This window comes from Rhinatrema bivittatum, chromosome 9, assembly GCF_901001135.1.
Source record: "Rhinatrema bivittatum chromosome 9, aRhiBiv1.1, whole genome shotgun sequence".
In the NCBI taxonomy this organism is placed as follows: Eukaryota; Metazoa; Chordata; class Amphibia; order Gymnophiona; family Rhinatrematidae; genus Rhinatrema; species Rhinatrema bivittatum.
In genome coordinates this window covers 119,264,846-119,278,332 of record NC_042623.1, presented here as the reverse complement: position 1 = coordinate 119,278,332, position 13,487 = coordinate 119,264,846, and the positions used below count along the sequence as shown (strand labels likewise).

General features: G+C 41.4%; 1 protein-coding gene across 5 annotated transcripts in view; it reads left to right on the top strand.

The window, feature by feature from the left end:
- The window catches only part of TAFA2 (TAFA chemokine like family member 2), a 505,302-nt gene that overhangs the window by 261,265 nt on the left and 230,550 nt on the right, over window positions 1–13,487 (top strand). The window contains exon 3 of one of the 5 annotated variants that reach the window (XR_003858734.1): window positions 1,879–2,055. The exons of the other annotated variants lie outside the window; for them this stretch is intronic. The gene's annotated coding sequence lies outside the window, so the exon portion shown is untranslated. The remainder of the gene's footprint in view (window positions 1–1,878; window positions 2,056–13,487) is intronic. 5 annotated transcript variants of the gene reach the window in all.

Here is a 13,487-nt window from a genome sequence, read left to right as displayed (position 1 = left end):
CAAGGCAGGTAAAAGCAAGTACATACACTCTAATAGTCTCATACCAATAATGTACTTTTCTTTCATTTTTTCCAAACTCATTGTCTATTTAATGTTGTCACAATTGTCCTCAGGCTAATTTTTTTATTTTTATCACAACACATATAATCACATAGGTGACATAAATAAATTGAATGCCCGTAATATGGACTTTAGAGTGACTGACTGGGTTAGAGGTTGCAGGGGAGGTGACAAAGTGCAGTGGTAAATGAAATTCACTCTGACAAGGGGGGCATTACTAGCAGTGTATCTCAGGAACTGGTGCTTGAACTGGTTCTTTTCATGAACGACATTGTGGCAGGATTGTCGGGAAAGGTTTGTCTTTTTGACGATGATACCAAAATCTGCAACTGGGTAAACAGCCAGGAAGATATGGAAAATAGGAGAGTTTTGGCAAAGCTTTAGGAAAGATTTAATACTAAAAAATGCAGAATTATGCATTTAGTTTGCAAATACCCAAAGAAGAAGTACAGGGGGTGAAATTCTTTCTTGCATGAAATAAGAGTAGGATCTGGGGGTGATTTTATATGATGATCTTAAGGTGGTCAAATAGGTGGCTAAAGTGATGGCAAAAGCTAGAAAAATACTTCACTGTAGAGGGAGAGAAATGGTCAGCAGAATAAGGGAGGTGATGTTGCCTCTGTATAAGTCCATAGTAAGACCTCATTTGGAATACTGTGTACAATTCTGGAGACTGTACCTTCAAAAGGATACAATCTGATGGGAGTCAGTCCAGAGGGTGGCCACTAAAATGGTCATCAGACTTTCTTCTAAAGCATATGGGAGCAGACTTAAAAATCTAAATATCTATAACCTAGAGGAAAGACGAGATAGGGGAGATATGATAGAGACATTTAAATACCTCCAAGGTTTCCATGCACAGGAGGCAAGCCTCTTTCAATGGAAAGGAGGCAGTAGAATGAGGGGGTCATGAGACAAAAGTGAAAGTGGGTAGACTCAGGAATAATCTTTGTAAATATTTATTAACAGAAAGGGTAGTGACACAGCATCCCAGTGGAGGTGATGGAGGCTAGTGGAACAGCATCCCAGTGGAGGTTGTGGTAATAAAAACAGTGTATGAATTCAATAAAGTATGGGGATCTCTGAGGTAGTGATAGGAATTTTAAAACTGAAATTAGTTGGGCAGATGAGGAGATTCGATAGACCATGGGGGGCTTCATATTGAACTGCTGTGTAGCTCAGCAAGTTAGCTGGATACACTTATCCGGCTAATTTAGCCAGGATATTCAGTGGTGCAGCACTGGCTGTCTTAAAGTTAGCTGGATAAGTGTATCCTGATAACTTTAGGACAACCCTGTGGCTCGACCAGAGTTAGCCAGATAGTTTATCTAGCTAAGTGGCACCTGCTGACCATAGCCAGATATTCAGCAGTGCCAGTTAGCTGGATAAGTCCAACTTATCTGGCTAACTTTTTTTCTGAATATAGAGCTCATGGTGTTTTTCTGCCTTTGTGTTTTTCTGTGTCTGTTTCTAATCAACTACGTTCAAGAAACCTCTAGATACAAACAATAGCATTCTGTATCTTCAAACACTTTCAGCAACTAAATTAAATTGTGCAGCAATAACATACTGTAAATTAAGTATGAATACTAGGAGAAAGTTACACTTTGCACAGGTAGTGTCTTATTGGATACAGAAAGTATGTTAAGGAATATTTTTATGAGGGTCATGCATGCATGACAATATACCATGCTGATTTCAAAATGGCTGGAGGAGGGTAAGGAATAGGTGGAGGCCATTTTAGAAAGTGCTGGAGGAGGGGGAAGAATCTCTTTTGTCTCAACTGTTATTTAGATGTGTGGTTATTCTATTTCACAGATAACAGCACTGCACAGCCCACACCTCCTAAATATGTACCCATAGACCTAACCCAGCAAGTATCGCCACCTGGAGAATTGAATACAGAGGAGATCCTGAGCGCGCTAGAGGAAACGAGAGGAGAAGGAAGATTTTGAGATTCGCAGTCTTATATTTGATGAGCCAGCTGAGGTGGAGGTATGGACTTAGAATGTGTCCCCACTGCTGCTAGAGCCATCACAGTAACCTTGCTGAAGCACTCTACAGGGTACACAGACAACGCTGCAACAACATCCACAAGAGAAGGAGCGGACCTGCCCCACAAAAGCCAGGAAAGGCCACTAACACAAAAACCTGAGCCTAATGTTCCATCACCTAGAAGTGTGGCAGATGAAATAATGCAAGACCAGAGAAACTATGCCAGCATAGGGTCTCAATGACTTACTGCAAGAGGGGAGAACTAACTTGATGGGGATTGTGGGTGGTTGAGAGGGATTCCCATGATAATTTTCCTTTCCCTTGGAAAATATTGTGGCGGTTTCCCAACAATATTTTTTCTTGCATAAAAAATCCACGAAAAAAAAATATTGCGGGGAAAGGCTGAAAAAATGCACGCTGTTGTGCCCTTTTACCCAGGGCCACCATCTTCTAAAAGAGTCACAGGGCCCAGAAACCCCAATCTCAATGGTAAAAATCCTCCCACATGGGACTGGGTAGACCCCCACTGCCTGTCAAGGCAGCTGAAATGAAAAAAAGTTAAAAAATGTAACAAAATGCGAGTTGTGACACCCATCCCCTTACCAAAACACCTCCCTTTTTCAGAAAAGTCTACCCTCTGCTCCAAAGACTTTTCCCATACCCCCAATAGCAGCCCTCCCACCGAGTCTACCCTTAAACACAACATTCCCTAATTGTCCAGTGAATGCCCCACCCATCCTTTCATACTGCAGACTCCCTGATAGTCTAGTGGGCTCCCCTTACCTAAAAGAAAACATCATGGTAGTCCAGTGGCAGCCCAGAGCACCCCATAGGTTCCAGGCCAGTTGACACCATTTTCCAAACTGGCGCCAGACCGCTTTTGCCCCATCACGTGATGGCCCAAAAAAACCATATAGTGACATATATAATATATCATAATCTTTATTTATTGCACACAGAAAATATTTTTTCTTTTTTTAAAATTTCAAGACACGAACCCAAGGAATACCCTCCTAAAAATCCCCACCTATACTCACACTCCATTCATTCTTCCTTTCACACACATTATTCTCTAAAAAACCTTATTAACCCAACATCTTTTCTTATATACTAACATTTTTTAAACATCTTTTCTCATTCCGAAACGAATTTTTCAAAGAGCAGAAAAAAATTCTCATTTCAATAAATTTTCATAACTGCCAGAACAATCACATTCTTCACTTGATATCAACGGATATATTCTTCTTATATTCTCTTTCTCCTCCCGATCCTTCTACATCCTTTAGGATGAAGAGGATGTAGAAGGATCGGAAGGAGAAAGAGAATATAAGAAGAATATATCCGTTGATATCAAGTGAAGAATGTGATTGTTCTGGCAGTTATGAAAATTTATTGAAATGAGAATTTTTTTCTGCTCTTTGAAAAATTTGTTTTGGAATGAGAAAAGATGTTTAAAAAATTTGAATATATAAGAAAAGATGTTGGGTTAATAAGGTTTTTTAGAGAATGTGTGTGAAAGGAAGAATGAATGGAGTGTGAGTATAGGTGGGGAGTTTTAGGAGGGTATACCTTGGTTCGTGTCTTGAAATTAAAAAAAAAGAAAAAATATTTTCTGTGTGCAATAAATAAAGATTATGATATATTATATATGTCACTATATGTTTTTTTGGGTTTGGATTTTTGTGATATATTGATTTGCCAGTGTAGTTGTACCATCACATGATGGAGCAAAGGCCAGCCCATGCCATTCTAGAACAAGGCATCGACAGGCCTGGGGCCTACGGGCACTCCAAGCCACTACTAGATTACCAGGGAGAATTTCTCTAGGTAAGGGAAGTAGGGGAGATGGGAGAGTGGCCTGAGGGTGGGGTGTAGAGGCCATTAGACTACCAAGGTGTTTATTCTATTTAAGGGAGTTTGGAGACCATTAAGCTACCACAGAATATGTTGATTGTAAGAGTGGATCAAAAGCTGAGGGGGAAGCTACAGGAGGTGGAAGGGTTATCATTGGGGGTTGGTTGGGTAGAGCAAATTAGCACAAAAAAGGAGAGCCTTGGGAAGGGGGTGGTTAATCGCCACACAAATATTCTTTCTATTTTATACACTTTTGGCCCTGTTGGGCTGCTTCTAGAGGCAGCGTGGGTTGAAGTGGACAAGGGTTTATCCAGACCCCTGGAGGAAGTTTTGCACATTGGGAGAGGTTATTTTTTTCTGAGAGGCTGAGAGCATCGGGACATGCATTAATATCTTGACTCCCCCATGGAACGTCAGTTACAAATCATGAGTTGCAGCTATTTTTTGGGAATTAATGTGACTTCAACCAGCCACATTATTTCGTTTACATAGCATTACCAATGCATTAGTTGACTGGTATGCGTTTGAAAATTTAATGCATTCAAATCCATGCAAAGCAGTTAAAGAGCGCTGTTTTTGGCCTAAATATTACGCAATATCACCAATATCACACAATAAATGCAGTTTTTCGCATGTTAATCGCTTATCATGGTTTAGCAAATGACCCCCATAGTTTGCGATGGACTACACTCTGTCACAAGAGAAATCAGATTTCTGGAGGATGATATGCAAATACTAAACACAATTGTTACACTGCAGACCAATGACTATGGAAGCCATGCTTTGCTGTAAGAATTAAGCAAGTATGGTGGGAACATAGGGCTAGAGTGTCTAGCAAAATTTTTGCTTCCTTCCTCGGAGGGTGGGTGTAACTAGTTCTTTTCGAGCGCTGGGTTGCTGGTTATTAGGAAGCAATGGCTTTGCGGATGTGGGGGCAGAGAAATGTTTTGCTCACCCATTTGAGTTGCATTTTCTGCTCCATGTCACTGCCAAGGATTTACCAGATTACCTTGCTGGAAATTTGTGAGAAAACTACTAAAGCTTTCTTGGAAAGTTTCGCCTTGGCTGCTTATTTGTGGAAATCTATGGTTTCAGCCGGGTAAGACAAGTAAGCTCTTCACACAATTATCTCAAACTGGCCAAGAAACATTTAATGATCTTATTGACTATCAGAACAACAGGATGTTCTCCTTTCAATACTCTCAAGAACACTTTCAGTTTCAGGTAAAATATTTTTTGCAATACCCTCAACTTGCCGGTTTTATCTCTAAACAGCTTAATATTAAGATGATGTCACATTCTTTGGATCCATTTCTGAGATTGCTTAATGTGTATAAGGGGAGGAAACAATTGTTCGCTAGTTTAAACCAATATCTAAACTCAGTTACTACATATAAATCACTATCAACTTTAGCTGCAGTGTGGAATACTGATCTAGGCTCAGAGTTAGAGGATAATGATCTGTCTGATAGCTTGGCTACGTTCAATAGAAGTATCTCTTCAATATTATTAAGGGGACAGCATCTGAGAGTAATACACAAGTTAATAATTTCTTCGCAAAGGGCACATCAGATGAAGTTAATAGATAATCTGGGATGTCTGCTCTGCAAATAGAGCTACCTTGTGCCATAGTTTGTGGGACTGTCCACCAATTCAGGGGTTCTGGGAGGAGATAAAGAAATTTATGTTTGAGAAAATGAAGGTCTGGATTCCAGCATAGGCAATAGTATGTGTTCTAGGAGTGTTTTCTGATGAAATAGATTGCAACAACTGGGAAGCTACTTTTCTGACAAAGGGATTCTGTATCGCCAGGAGATGTATATTGGCAAGGTGGGTTGCTCAGGAGGCTCCCTCTTTGAATTTCTGGCATTCAGAAATGCCAGAGCTCTTAATGATGGACTTAAAAAATTGATGTATTAGGCCCCGGGGGAAGAAAAATCTAGTGTTCTATAAGATTTGGGGTACTTTTATAGAAACGTTGCCTTCCTCTGTAACAGTTGCTATTAAAAGGCTTGATATCAGGGATGGATATGTACAAGCATGAAGTTCTGCTCTTTTGTTCTTAATTAATATATTCAGTCTTGGTGGAGCGGCTCCTGCTTGGGAACAAGGGGGAAGAGAGACGGGGGGTATGGAAAGAAGGGATTTTTCAATTTTTTTCATTGTTCCATTGTTAATTTTCTCTGTTGATTTATAAAGATTGTAACAGAAATGTATATGTTTATGATGTATCCTTATATAAAATGAATAAGGATATTTAAAATAAATAAATAAATCAAGTTGGTTTTAAAGAAACTAATTGGTTTGGACATTGCTTTATTGATTTATACCAAAAGAGAGGACAGCAGCTTCAGGACCCATTATGTGACACCCTGTGGAGTGTTTGTCACTGAAAGGACAGTGGTGAAATGTCTGTCATGACTGAAGATGGTCTATGAATTGTAGCAACCCAGCTACAACATGACATCCCAGGTAGGTTCTGAGGAGTATATTTATGTGAACAAGATCATGATGCAGTACAGCATGAATGATTTTAAGATGCCACAGTTTTCACCAGAGAAGACTAATGAAGAAAACTGAAGATCAGAAAGAAGGGTTTGCACAGAAGTAAGAACTTTCTAGAAGACAAAATGTCAGCACCCATTGTTACTGCATCAATACACAGACCAACCAAATGCTTGCCATTTTGGAGCATGCAGAAGTGCACTTGAACATCTTGGATTTGCCAGAGGAAAATGAGTAATGGCTTAACTCACACAGATCATTTTTTCTTTTTGCTGTTCAGGAAATTTTTCTTGCTGGAGTGCAATGCAATGACACAGTAGATTCACCCTGTGCTTGTACTGACCTTGGTTTTGGAGTACCTGGATAGTATTGGATAGATTGATGAATAGTCCCACTACCATCTACTTCAGGAACCCACTCTGGTACAGTTACAATGTTTTGCATGCAGAAGACCCATATACAAACCAGAGATGGGCAAATGTGTTGGACGAAAGCTTCAATTCTAAATGAGAATGAATGTATCTCTGATTACTGAAATGTCATCAGCAAGAAAGGAGAAAGCAGAACGCATGGACTGTCCTAAACGGGGCATGATCTAAAGTAGTTACAGCAAAGGGCGCTACAGGTGTTACAAGAAATAAAAAGGATGTAAAATCTGATGGATCTGTATGCTGTTTCTTCATCTACCTCAGTTTGACCAAAGTTGAACAGCAACAGTATTGTCCTGGAACTCTTTGGAACCTAGGAAACCAAGATGAGATGCCCATCAAAACCAACATAAGAACATAAGAAATGCCATACTGGGTCAGACTAAGGTCTATCAAGCCCAGCATCCTGTCTGTGACAGCGGCCAGTCCAGGTCACAAGTAACCAGCAGATTTCCAATAGTTGATCTATTTCTTCCTCACTGCCATGGATATTGTGCTGAAGAAATTTGCTCTCCTCTGGAATATGCTTGCATTTCTTAAGGAATGTCTATATTGCTTTTCTGGATAATACCCACCTAGATTAAGCCTTTCATTAGCAGTTATTTTTTCTGGTTTGTGTTTCCAATAAGTTGACACCCACTATTAGGGATGTGAATTGTTTATGAATGATTAAAATTATCATCAGATAATTTTAAAATCGTTCTAAATCGTTAGAGTGCACGATACAATACAAATGCCCCCGATTTATCGTCAGGGACATTTGTATTGTATCATTAAATAGGGCATGGGAATTATTTGGGGGAGGGCGGGAAAACCGGCACACCAAAACAACCCCTAAACCCACCCCGACCCTTTAAAACCAATTCCTTACCCTCCCCACCCCCCCGAACCCCCCCAAAATGTTAAGTTACCTGGTGGTCCAGTGGGGGGGGGGGGGGGGTATCCCGGCGCGATCTCCCACTCTCGGGCCATCGGTGCCATTTTGGCTACCACTGATAAAAATGGCGCCGATGGCCCGATAAAAAAAAACCCCACCCCGACCCTTTACAAATTACCCCTTTGCTTCTCCCACCCTCCCGACCCCCCCAAAAACCTTTTACATGTACCTGGTGGTCTAGCGAGGGGTCCGGGAGCCATCCCTTCAATCATACCCTCGGTGCCGGTGCCGATGCTGGAGGTTTCAAAATGGCGCCGATCGCCTTTGCCCTCACTATGTCACAGGGAGCGACCGTCGCTCCCTGTGACAAAGTGAGGGCAAAGGCGATCGTCTGCCAGTTGGCGCCGATCACCTTTGCCCTCACCGTCGCTCCCTGTGACATTGTGAGGGCAAAGGCGATCGGCGCCATTTTGAAAACTCCAGCACCGGCACCGGCACCGAGGGTATGATTGAAGGGACGGCTCCCGGACCCCCCGCTAGACCACCAGGGCAGGTACATGTAAAAGGTTTTTGGGGGGGTTGGGAGGGTGGGAGAAGCAAAGGGGTAATTTGTAAAGGGTCGGGGTGGTTTTTTTTTTATCGGGCCATCGGCGCCATTTTTATCAGTGGTAGCCAAAATGGCGCCGATGGCCCGAGAGCGGGAGATTGCGCCAGGACCCCCCCCCCCTCACTGGACCACCAGGTAATTTAACATTTTTTGGGGGGGGGGTTCGGGAGGGTGGGAGAGCAAAGGGGTCATTTGTAAAGGGTCGGGGTGGGGTTTTTTTTATCTGCTCAGGCCTCACTAAAAAATTAACAATGTGAATTGGAATCGGAACCGATTCCAATTCACATCTCTAACGATCCGATTTTTTTCTCCCACCATCTGAACCTGATCGTTAAAACGATCGGGCACACGATTCACATCTCTACCCACTATATTCCATCCTGATTTCTTCTTTGGGTGGACAAGTCACTCTACAACCTGAATATATAGGAGCTGTTGTTAAAGTACTCGAGGTTGCTAGCCTGGTAGTTTTCTTATTCAGGAGATAATATTATTGCATCACAGCACCACCGCTCTTCAATCCACTTTTGTCAGGCTTACTGGGCATATACTGTTTGAAGAACTAGTGAGTCATAAGCTGCTCATCTGCTGTAAGGTGGCTACCTGGAAGGTAGAATATCCTAAGCTGCTCCACAAATATTGTCCAAATAATATAGAAGGCAGCAAACTTGCCCACTAAACTCCGTTTTTTCTGGGTAATTGTATTGTTAAAATGAATGTTAACAAGGAAAGCAGAACAAGTGTGAATGAATTTTACATTCAACCTACGCTGAACTACATTTACAAATTTTGTCAAACAGGTCCTGGCAGTCCTATAAGGAGAAATTGCATTGGGAAAACAAGTTATGCTATATATTAACATACATAGAAATATGACGGCAGAAAAAAGCCATATGACAAATAGTTTGGAGGTAATTTTATATCCTAATAGTGAAATAAAAAGTTATCTCAAGCATGTTTTCATTCACAGAGTCCAAAGATTTAGAGTGAGCGCATTATATTTGGAGTTCCAGAGACTTTGAAGTTGAAGTGATGTAAAGTATATCAAATTCCTCCATATATGGAAATTGATGTTTCAGCCAAACACTCTTTCTAAATAAATGGCAGTTTGGCATGTTGATGCTATCATTATGCTTGCTTAATATAGCTGTGTCTGTTGACTACATATAAGTTCCAGTTTACTATCAAGTACCCATCTTGAGGAAGTTATTCCTTGGTGAAATAGAACTTTTGTTCAAATAGGATCCTTAGCTTCTATTGGGCCTGTTGTTTTATTCATAATACACATGGGGAAGTGTCTACAGATTTGTATTTATATAATACATTTTTCCTGCTTGGAGTTGGGGAGATACCTATGCTGGTAACATTATTTGAGGGTGATGATTCAGAAGAACTGAATCAAATCACAGTGAACCAGGAAGAAGTAATACAGCAAATCAACAAATTAAAGAGTAACAAATCACAGGGACCAAATGGTACACATCCCAGAGCTCTGGAAAAAACAAAAAAATGAAATCACAGACTTATTAATAATTTCTAACAACTCATTCAAATCAGCTATGGTGCCAACATAATGCCTATTTATAAATGGGTTCCAGGTGTGAGCTGGGATACTACAGACTAGTGAGCTTTATACTGGCACTGGGTAAAATGACAGAAGCTATCCTGAAAAACAAAATTACTGATTAGATAGATGCACAATAATGGGACAGAGCCAACATGGATTTAGCAATGGGAAGTCTTGTCTTACAAACCTGTTAGATTTTTTTTGAATGAATTAACAGACGTGGACAAGGGTGAGCCAGTTAACATAGTGTACCTGGATTTTCAGAAGGCATTTGACAAAGACCATCATGTGAGACTAATCAAGAAAATAAAGAGTCATGGGATAGAAGGCAATATTCAGTTGTGGATTTATAACTGGCTAAAGGATAGGAAACAGAGAATAGGGCTGAATGGTCATTTCTCTGAATGGTTAAAGGTAAATAGTGGAGGGCTCCAGGGATCTGTATTGGGACCAGTGCTTTTCAATATCATCCAAATTTTAAACACCCCCGCCCCCCGCGCTCAAAAAATGGGGTTCACACATGTGGTCGGGCCTTGCACGTGCTGCGTGCATCTTCAAAGGGGCCCAGCACATGCGTAACCCCCGTTATGTGCCGAAGTGCCGGGCCCAGTTAAAGGGGTGGTCTGGGGTGGGGAGGGGTGTTCTGGGGGAAGGGGAGGGGTGGGGCTGGAGGTGGCTGGTACAGCGGCCATTGCACGCTTGTTATAAAACAGCCGCATCCATGTGTGCATGCTAGGAAAATAAAATTTAATGTGGACAAGTGAAAATTCATATATACATAGAAGGATAATCTAAACTGTAGTTGCACAATGCTGGGTTCTGTTTCAGGCATCACCATCTTGGAATCATTGTGGACAATCTTTTGAAATCCTTGGCCCAGTGCACAACAGAGGTAAAATAAAGCAGACATAATGTTAGGTTTTATTAGGAAAAATAAAACAGATGGCATCATAATGTCTTTGTATCAACCCATGGTGCGACTACATCTTGAGTATTGTGTGCAATTCTGGTCACCCATCTCAAAAAAGATATAGCATAGCTAGAAAAGGTACAGAGAAAGGCAACTGGAATTATAAAAGAGATACAATAGCTCCCTTATGAGTTTAGGATAAACAAGATAGGGCTCTTTTGCTTGGAGGAGATATGAGAGAGGTTTCTAAAATCATGAGTAGGGTGGAATCGACAAACAGGGAATGGTTATTTGCCTTTTCAGATAGTACTAGGACTAGGGAAGCTAACAGCATATTTAAAATAAATTGGAGAATTAATTTTTTCACTCAGCACACAATTAAACTGTGGAATTTGTTGTCTGAGGATGTGGTGAAAGCAGTTAGCATAACAAGGTTCAAAAAGGGTTTGGAAAAGTTCCTGGAGGAAAAGTCCATAAACATTTAGGTATGTAGACTTGAGAAAGCCACAGCTTATCCCTGGTTATGAGCTAGAAAGGTTGGATCTATTTGGGATTTTGCTGGATACTTGTGACCTGCATTGGCCACTGCTGGAGACATGATGTTGGGCTTGATGAAACCTTGGTCTGACCCAGTATGGCTTTTCTTATTAATTACTATGGGAGTTAGCAATATTAATTTAAAAAAATTGTCAGATAAAATAACTAGAGTGTTTTTTTTATCACATGTCATGATCACATTTTCTCTTACATGCTAAGTACAAGATATATAGGGGTAGATTTTCAAAGGGTTACACATGTAACCCTTTAAAAACCCCCCCTGTGCATGCCGAGCCTATTTTGCATAGCCTCGGCGGTGTGCGCAAGCCCCGGGACGTGCGTATGTCCCGGGGCTTTGCAAAAGGGGCGGGCCGGTGGGCCGGGAGCGGTCCTGAGTCCTCCGGCACAGCGGCCGTGCTGGAGGTTCGCGTGCCGGCAGCCAGAGGTAGGCGTAGCTCCGTGGAATAAGGTAGGGGGGATTTAGGTAGGGCTGGGAGTGGGTTAGATAGGGGAAGGGAGGGAAAGGTGGGGGGAGCGAAAAAAAGTTCCCTCCAAGGGAACTCCCCTTGGGCTCAGCGCGCGCAACCCTTGCGCGGGCCGACCCTGGATTTTATAACATGCGTACAGCAGCCTGCGCATGTTATAAAATCGGGTGTACATTTGTGCGCGCCGGGTAGCGCGCACAAATGTGCCCCACGCGCGTAGGATTTAAAATCGGCCCCATATTATTAATTGTATGAACATGCCATTTTCACTTTCTTTTCACTCTTTTTTTAAATCCTTTTTCAGTTGGCTGTGTATGGTGTAAATTTTCTGTTGTATTGAATTATTTAGTAAAATCTTACTTGGGCGTATTCCCTTGTTTTTTCTTGCTCTGGCTTTGAATATTGCCCAACCTGTTTGCTGGTAAAAGTATGTGCATTGTTCAACAACATGTATACTTTTAGCAACATACTCTGTAGGTATTTCCTGGGGTGGAGAGAAACAAGGTGCCTAGATTTGATTGCTCAAACCTTTATGCACTGTTTTGTGCTAAAACTTACCTCCAGAGAAAGCAGGCAAAAATCTGTGTGGGTCATTTTTTAGTGGTCAATAATCAACATAAACATACCTGTGCACTTTTGTTGTGATTATGGTGCAATTCCTGTGGGTAAAATATACCTGTATGGTTTACACATTAAGCTAGATTTTCAAAGGCCCGCACACACATCCTTGTGCGCGTGGTTCCTGGTGAGCGGACATGGATGTGATGATTTTATAACATGAGCGCAACGCCACATGCATGTTATTAAAATATGATTCCCATGCACACATGCGTGCTGGATTTTAATATCCGCACGCGCATGTGCAGGCGGGTGGCCTCTCGCATGCGCAAGGGAGGGATTTTAAAAAACAATGTGCGGCGACGCGAGTAGGCCTTTCTCAGTTCCCTATCCACCTATCTACCCTTCCTACCTTTTCACCTCTCCTCCCCAACTCTTAAACCCACCCGAACTCCTTTAAATTTTTTTGTTTTACAACTTACCTGCTCTAAGGAGGTCTGGCCCCACCACACCCTGGCCCACCCCTTTTGAATGGTCCGGCACTTCTGCGGGTACTGGGAGAAACGTGTGTGGCCAGGCCGTTTCTAAAATGCACTTGGCGTGGGCAGGGCCCAACCACTCTTGTATCTCCCAGTATTTGCCTAATAGGCAAAATTTGAAATTTTGCCTATTAGGTGTGTAGTTTTGATTATTTATCCCTCCAAAGAATATAAAAAACACTGTTTCCTATTTGATTATAGAAAGTAAAATTTGCTTGTTTCCAGATTCCCTAAATTAGGATACCCTTTGTTGGTATATGCTAATAGTTGATTGCTGTTAATTTCTGGGAATTTTTCATTGTGCATTGCTACTTAAAATTCACTTTCTTTCTTGTAATGTTCCAGCATTTTTCTATGTGCTATAAAGATTCATATATGACATCTTGAATATTTGGTCTAAATAGCGTAGATTATGGCTTTGTTTTCAGCATTAACTCAGAAGTTCTTGACTTTTGTTTGTAACATGACATATGTGTCCACTATAAGGAACCAGTGAACTGAAACAATGAACAGTGTCGGAGGCAGATATTTCATTATCTATAAATCTTCTATAAAGAAGGAGGAA